General features: G+C 46.7%; 2 non-coding genes across 2 annotated transcripts; both read right to left on the minus strand.

Moving 5' to 3' along the window:
- Positions 1 to 6,983: 6,983 nt before the first annotated feature.
- trnas-gcu (transfer RNA serine (anticodon GCU)) lies at positions 6,984 to 7,065 on the minus strand. Its single transcript has one exon. It is a non-coding gene; the product is annotated as a tRNA-Ser (tRNA).
- Positions 7,066 to 7,241: 176 nt separating this feature from the next.
- On the minus strand, positions 7,242 to 7,323 carry trnal-aag (transfer RNA leucine (anticodon AAG)). Its single transcript has one exon. It is a non-coding gene; the product is annotated as a tRNA-Leu (tRNA).
- Positions 7,324 to 8,669: the final 1,346 nt, after the last annotated feature.

Below are 8,669 nucleotides of genomic sequence, written 5' to 3' on the forward strand. Positions count from 1 at the left end.
AACACCATTCACAATAAGATAGCCGTATACAAATATGCACACCCACACACACAAGCATGCACAACCACACGCAAGAACATTAACAAGCACCAACACACACCTTTACACAATAACACAGTCACACGCACAACCACACCACGGCACAATAAAAGAGCCGCACACAAACGCGCACAAAACATGTGCACTCCTGTCACTGTGATGACTTCGCTTTGACTCTCACTCTGTCTTCTGTTCCCAACCCCACTCAGGGTGAAACCGGACCCAGCTGTAACACTCTGGGCCCCTTTGAGCAGGAGAAAAGCTGCCATTCGGTTCATTAGGGAGTCGTTTCTACTGTGAGGACGCCAGCCCATCGCCTGCCTGCCATATTTTCCACATCTTGCCCCATATTGGCAGAAATGTGTACACACACACACACACACACACACACACACACACACACACACACACACACACACACACACACACACACACACACACACGCCTCAGCCTCTTTCTGTCTCCCAGAGCATTGTGGGAGCCGAGAGCAGTACTCGCTGCAGGCTGCTTTTTCTATGGCTTCAAAAGGAAATCAAATTCCTCCCTGTTGTTAGACAGGCATGTCTTAATTTAATGGTGTCAGTCTAGCCAGAGACACTGCAGGAACCGTCAGAGGAAAATGAAATTAATGTACAGCCGCATCTGTCAGCGCAGGTTCTGAGATTTATGTCCTAGGCTCGGACGTTTGGGAATTGCTCTGGATTTGAGAAATCTTCCCTCCCTCTTTTTTTCCTTTTGCGTCTGTCCTCAGTCCCTGAATCTTGTTCACCCTCCATTTCCCTGTGCCTCTCTCCTCCCTCCCTCTCTCCCTCTCTCTCCTCTGAGTCAGCGCGGAGCGCCGCTCCTCTCTGCTTCGTGTCTCAGGTAGTCTGCTACCTCACTCAGACTCCCACTCGCACACACACACACTCCAGCTGCCGGAGAGCAGGCCCTCCCTGCCTCCCTCACTCGTTCTCCGCGTGAAGAGCAGCTGCAGGTCACCGCACAGCACTCCGGCCTGCCGTGTCTGTCTGTCTGTCTGTCTGTCTGTCGGCTACCTCGCTGCCTGTCATCTCTCCATCATCTCTCTGTCCATATCTCATCATCCCTCTGTCTGCCTGTCTATATCTCATCACCCCTCTGTCTACCTGTCCATATCTCACCATCCCTCTGTCTACCTGTCTGCCTCTCATCATCCCTCTGTCTGCCTGTCTATATCTCACCATCCCTCTGTCTACCTGTCTATATCTCACCATCCCTCTGTCTACCTGTCTGCCTCTCATCATCCCTCTGTCTACCTGTCTATATCTCATCATCCCTCTGTCTACCTGTCTGTCTCTCTATCATCCCTCTGTCTACCTGTCCATATCTCATCATCCCTCTGTCTACCTGTCTATATCTCATCATCCCTCTGTCTGCCTGTCTATATCTCACCATCCCTCTGTCTACCTGTCTATATCTCATCATCCCTCTGTCTACCTGTCTATATCTCATCATCCCTCTGTCTACCTTTCTGTCTGTCTATCATCCCTCTGTCTGCCTGTCTATATCTCATCATCCCTCTGTCTACCTGTCTATATCTCATCATCCCTCTGTCTACCTTTCTGTCTGTCTATCATCCTATGAATTGGCTACATTACTCTGCTCTCCTCCCCACTGATAGCTGATGTGTGGTGAGCGTTCTGGCGCACTATGGCTGCCGTCGCATCATCCAGGTGGATGCTGCACATTGGTGGTGGTGGAGGGGAGTCCCCATTACCTGTAAAGCGCTTTGAGTGGAGTGTCCAGAAAAGCGCTATATAAGTGTAAGCAATTATTATTATTATTATCCCTCTGTCTACCTGTCTATATCTCACCATCCCTCTGTCTACCTGTCTGTCTCTCATCATCCCTCTGTCTACCTGTCTGTCTCTCTATCATCTCTCTGTCTACCTGACTGTCTCTATCATCCCCCTGTCTACCTGTCTCTCTATCATCTCTCTGTCTACCTGTCTGTCTCTCTGTTATCTCTCTACCTGTCTGTCTCTCATCATCCCTCTGTCTACCTGTCTGTCTCTCTATCATCCCTCTGTCTACCTGTCTCTCTTATCATCCCTCTCTTTGTCTACCTATTCGAGTCTCTTTCATTCCTCTGTCTACCTGTCTGTGTCTCTATTTCCTCTTTCTGTCTACCTTCGTTCAAACTGTTTACTTGTTTACTTGTACATTGTCTACTGTTTGCTTGTATATTGTCTTGATGCACTGTCTGCACTTTGTGGTTTTACACTTGTTTTAACAATTGAGAGACTTTCTGTCAGTAAGAATTCCATTGTACCAGTACGTGTACCGGTTACATATGGCAATAAAGTTCAAGTTCAAGGTCAAGTACCTGTCTGTGTCTCTATCATTCCTCTACCTGTCTGTCTCTCTATCATTCCTCTTTCTGTCTATCCTTCATCTGTCTGTCTATCTGCCTGTCTCTCTATCATTCCTCTGTCTACCTGTCTGTCTCTCTTTCTGTCAAACTCTCTTGTCCTGTGAAACGGTCTCCCCCTGTCGCTGGTCCCTGGAGCTGGCCCTGATCAGACCAGGAGAGGGTGAGGGGGAGAGCTCGGTGGAGGAGAGATAGCGGACAGGGAAGGGAAAAGAAGGCACTCTTTTAAACGTCAGCCCTGAGCTGCCTTCCTCCCCCTCCCCCTCCAGAGTCCTGCTCTTTTACATCATTTCCCAAAGCCGCACAAAAAGGCCTTTCTCTCTGTCTCCCCCTCTCTGTGAGTAATGTGTGCGACGGAGTCTGTGGCTGTCGATGGGGGCTGTGCCAACACACTGTGTGTGTGAGAGTGTGTAACAGTGTGTGTGAGAGGGTATGTGTAACTGTGAGAGACTGTGTGTGAGAGTGTAACAGTGTGTGTGTGAGAGTGTGTGTAACTGTGAGAGACTGTGTGTGTGTAACTGAGTGTGTAACTGTGTGAGTGTGTGTAACTGTGTATGCGAATGTGTGTTAGAGTATGCATGTGAGAGTGTGTAACAGTGTGTGTGAGAGGGTTTGTGTAACTGTGAGAGACTGTGAGAGTATGTAACTGTGTGTGTGAGAGGGTATGTGTAACTGTGAGAGACTGTGTGAGAGTGTGTAACTGTGCGTGTGAGAGTGTGTAACTGTGAGAGTGTGTGTGAGAGTGAGCAACTGTGTGAGTGTGTAACAGTGTTTGTGAGAGTGTGTGTAACTGTGAGAGACTGAGTGTGTGAGAGAGTTTGTAACTGTGTATGCGAATGTGTCTGAGAGTATGCATGTAAGAGTGTGTAACAGTGTGTGTGAGAGTTTGTGTGTATAACTGTGTGAGACTGTGTATGTGACAGTGTGTTTGTGAGTGTACGTGAGAGTGAGAATGTGTGTGAAAGTGTGTGCACGTGTGTGTGCGAGTGTTTCACTCTAAGCACGTGTGTGCTGGCACGTTTGAGTCCACTTTCATTTCGATTCTGGGTTTTCTTCAGCCTCTCTGGCGTGTCGGAGGGAGCGCTGTCACAGGGGACGGGGCTGAGAACAGCAGGCAGCCGAGGACACAGAAACACAGCTCCAGGAGGGGCTTGCAAGACAGAGCTCACCACCCTGAAACAGACCAAACCTGCTCAGATCCCAGAGAGAGAGGGGAGAGAAAGACAGAAAAGTGAGAGAGAGGAGAGAGAGACAGGCAGACAAAATAAAGTAACTCTCTGGTCGGAGAGAGCAGTGCAGGAAACAGAGAGAGGGAGCAAAACGGGAGGGAGGACTGAGGGGCCTCTGTTCTGCAGTTTCCTCGAGAGCGGAGCGCAGACCGCAGACGACACCCGCACAGAGACTCCCCTTCATGCAACACATGGGGGGGGGGCAGCAGGAGGAACACTGGAGGAGAGCACTTCGGAAAAGGCATCCAGTGCTGGAGAGAACAGACTGGGGAAAAGAAGGAACAAGAAAAAGGGGGAAGAAAAGGGTTCGGGGGGGGGGGGGGGTTGGGAATGAAATTAGAATAAAGGGGGCAGATGAAGAGTTCAGCTACAGTACCTTGCTGTGCAGCTTGTTCCAGACACCCACCACACTTTGTGTAAAGAGCTGCCTCTTGCACAGCCTTTTTCTTTTTTTTACTTTTTTTTAATAATGAAAGGATTTACAGATTGAACATATTAAAAAGTAAAATAATTTACTGGTTTCTTTCATTTCACAAAAATAGCTGTTTGTTTGTATATAGTGTAAATACATTATACCAGCATACTGCAGACGGGAGGTTACATGTAGAAAGACAAGCTGCAAAAACACAACCAACAACCCACAATCCACGCAAAACAAAATGACTTCATCCTCTTTCAAAGAACAAAATCAGGTCTCAGTAGAGCCACAACCCCAGTGCAGGCTTGCCAGTACGTGCTGGACCTCTCCACTTGTCCTCAGTCTTCAATGCACAACCCTGTAGTTTCCTCTTGTCCTCTGGTTCGTCCTTCACTGATGGTCCTGAAGTTGTACTTAAACACCAAGGAAACAACTGGATTTGGACAGTGTTTGTAAAACAGATGTATAGTCAGACATACTAGCACTACTACTAATAAATCCTGATACTTATACAGCACTTTTCTGGACACTCCCCTTAAAGCACTTTACAGGTAATGGGGACTCTCCTCCAGCACCACCAGTGTGCAGCCCCACCTGGATGATACGCCAGCAGCCATAGTGTACATTATTATTAATAATAATAATAATAATGGGAAAGCTAAGGCCGCTGCTGGAAGAGGTGTTAATGGGGCCAGCAAAGGGCGCTCACCCTGTGGTCTGTGTGGGTCTTAACGGGGACACTATACTGTAAAAAAGGTGCCGTCCTTCAGATGAGATGTAAAAGTGAGGTCCTGACTCTCACTGGTCAATAAAAAACTAAGGGTGTTACCCCTGTGTCCTGGCCACATTTCCTTTACCAGTCATGGCCTCCTAATAATCCCCCTCTCTGAACTGGCTTCATCACTCTGGTCTCCTCCCCACTGAGAGCTGGTGTGTGGGGAGAGTACTGGTGCATCATCCAGGTGGGGCTACACACTGGTGTTGGTGGAAGGGATCCCCATTACCTGCAGAGCTCTTTGAGTGGAGTGTCCAGAAAAGCGCTATATAAGTGTAAGGATTATTATTATTGAGGCTTCTCCTTCACTGAACGGTCTTTGGCTGCCACCATCTGGTCAAAGATAGCATAACACTCAGTTTTTTATTACAATGTTAGTACAGTAGTACCGTATTAGTTCAGGTGGGTAGCTGCGTCAGCATGCGTAGGCTGCAAAGGAACAAGTAATACGTTTATTCCATGCTGAAAAAAAGAAGAAAACACAACGTTTCGGCCGTGGACACCTGAAGAAGGCTCTGAAGTACAGAATGAAATAAGAAAAAAAAAGCCTTTGAACAAATATTTCAGCAGAAGATTTATATCTACCCTTGTGTCATGCATGGTGAATCTGTAATGACTTGCCAGAGATATCTTTAATAGCCTGTCTTCCTGTAAACGTGTATTTGGAATGTGAAGTCGGAGCTGTGGCTGCCGTGCTCCAGCGCTGCCTGGGTCTGACTCGCCGGTCACCAGTAACGGGTCCCCCGGCACTGACGTCACTCTGTAGGAGAGCCCGTGAGCGCGAGAGCGGGCAGCTATCCCACCATCCCTCAGAGCCGCTGAATTCGTCTCCATGACCACGAACAGACATTACACACTCTCTTTTCGTCTGGGGTCTTTCTTGAAGGGCGTGTGGACTTTCATTTCAGCAGAGTAGAGTACAGTAAATTACATAATGAAAGTCAATGGGAAGGTCGGACCGCTACAGAAATAAAATGTGTGCTCGTGTAAGTGGGGTGTAAATGATTATTGTGTTGTTGTCTGTATGAGTAGTTTTATCTGAGAATGTGACTTAGGTTGACAATGGTTGCGAGTGTGTGTGTGTGGTCGTATGTGTGTAATTGTTTAGTTGTGTGTGGTTGTGTGATTGTAGTTGTGGTTGTACGGAAAACAAGGCGGAAGGGGCTCAAACAATTTGATTACTGCTCTCGGGGACTCGCGGAAGCCGGAATCGGACACTATTGATTTAGACGGTGGATCAACTTCACACTTGTTGAGCTCCAGAACTCGGGTCTGAGAGCGCAGGATCACGTGTGTGTAACAGAAGGGATAAAAAAAAAATCAACTCTGAATAAAAAATTGTGATTGAGCTGGGGAGGGGGTTTCGTTTCGTTTTCCTTTTACCACACGGAAGGCGGACTTCGAGAATCCGCGGACCCGGGCTCGTGTGTTTCTGCTGGGCTCGCGCGGTGCCGAGAGTCATGGAACGCGCCGAATAAACTTCGCGTCTTCGTGACGTTTTGAGGAAAAGACCCAACGAAATACGAAACAATGTCCGAAGAAAAAAAAAACGTTTAAAAAAACCGAGATTAAGGCTCGAATGCGGTGCGGGCCGCAGAGCGCGACCGAACCGCGGTTCCCAGACGGCACAGCAGGCGGCGCCCTTACGCTGAAGTTATTTGTTCAGAGAAACACATTCCACCGAAATAAATCCTTTTATAACCGGGTGTAGATTTAAAATGTCGTTGCGTATCTACGATACAACTGCACAACAGGTTGGTTTTTTTTAATTCGTTAAGTGGGACATTTTCTTAACGTAAGGCGTTTATATATTTAGGTGCGTAGCTGCGTCAGCATGCATAGGCTGCAAAGGAACAAGTAACAGGTTTATTCCCTGCTGAAAAGAGAAGAGAGAAAACACAACGTTTCAGCCGTGAAGAAGCAAGAAGAAGGCTCCACGACCGAAATGTTGTGTTTTCTTTCTTCTATCTTCAGCATGGAATAAACCTATTGTTTATATATTTAGTTATAGTTTTTGCATATGGTCGAGTTCTGATCGGAGCAACCTTTTTCGGATTGTGCTGTTGTCGTAAAAGCAGACTTTTTTCCAGCACCCTGCCTTTTTTTGTGCCTATTAGTAAAACAAGCCGTCGACGAGGATGGGATTCGAACCCACGCGTGCAGAGCACAATGGATTAGCAGTCCATCGCCTTAACCACTCGGCCACCTCGTCTGGTGGCGCTCTTTTCCGCACCACTGTAAGGACAAGTGGAGAGACGCGGGCGTAGTGCTCGATATCCCAAATGAAGGAACTTAAAACCGTAATGTATTCTTTAATGGCAGAATTCAATATTGACTTTGTCGATTTTCTGCAGTGATATGTACGATTGGTGTCTAAAAGGAAGCTTGTGGCAGCGGTGGGATTCGAACCCACGCCCCCGAAGAGACTGGAGCCTTAATCCAGCGCCTTAGACCGCTCGGCCACGCTACCGCACCTCCACGTCTGTCCTCCACACCGGATATGTATCGTATTCAAGCGTTAATGACAATTTCTGGAAAAGTATATATTAAAAAAAAGTGGCTTTGACGCTCCGCGCTCCTGCACCGCCCCCTGTGTTACCGCCATAGCGCTTTGATGTCGTAGGCGAGCCTTTCGGGACTTACTGTATAGAGCGGAGCATCCCTAAGCTTTATTATATCTTGAGCTCTATCGGGATGTACAATTGTGACCTTTACTTACTGGTTTACGTGCAAGAAAACCCATAAAGATGCATTTTAATCATCTCGTTACAACCGAGGAGGTAAATAAAATCTACAAACAGACCATGTGTGCTGTTTACTTAACTCTAGAACAAACATTGACTACACCCTACACAACATGAAAACTGACCCAGGCGAGAGAGACCAGGAATTGGCAGAATATAGGACCATCAGGTGACACAGTTCCTGTCTGGTGATCCACATTGGCTTAAAGCGCTACGTATTATTTTTTTAACCTTTAGCTAGTAAAGAGCATGGCTTCGCAACGCTCAAATCAATAAAACTCTGTGCAAGACTTCTCTTGCGCTGTCCATGTCGGTAGAGCAGGATACAGTTGGAAAACTGCATCCAAAAGAACTAGTGCCTGAATTCTCAACATTCAAGGCAAAAAAAAAAACAGTATGAGTCCTGTTGTATCTATCTTGTAAATATATGTCAACGTTCACTGAAGAGTTTTCTTATTTATTTCTATATTTATGTTTGGGCATAATATAGATAAAACATGCTAGTCTGTGGCGATTTTCGATGTGGAATAAATAATATGGTTAACATTCTGAAATATTATCAATCAATCAATCAACCAATCAATTCTGAGAATATTTTTTTTTTACCTCAGAAACAAGAGAGAAATGGACGGACAAATAATAATAATTGCTCACACTGTATATAGCGCTTTTCTGGACACTCCACTCAAAGCACTTTACAGGTAATGGGGATCCCCTCCACCACCACCAGTGTGCAGCCCCACCTGGATAGATAGATACTTTATTGAGGGAAATTGCAGTGCAACAGCAGCTTAACACAGACAACACAGCCACAGTGTAACGAATTACATAATAATAATAGTACAAACAATCAGTACAGTGAGGGGTGCACTAAAAGAGTTACTCACAGTCCAGGACACACCAAGAACAAGCAAGAACAGAACAGGATGCAGGATGCTGGGAGCTGCAGGGTGATAACACAAAATGCATAATTAAAGTTCGGTTTTAGAAATGTAATGGAATGTGTTACCAACCTCTTTAACAAGGGGAGGAGGGGTGCCACCTGCTGGTCGCTGTTCTAGACCCGCCCCTG

This window comes from Lepisosteus platostomus, chromosome 4, assembly GCF_059453375.1.
Source record: "Lepisosteus platostomus isolate fLepPlt1 chromosome 4, fLepPlt1.hap1, whole genome shotgun sequence".
NCBI classification, from domain to species: Eukaryota; Metazoa; Chordata; class Actinopteri; order Semionotiformes; family Lepisosteidae; genus Lepisosteus; species Lepisosteus platostomus.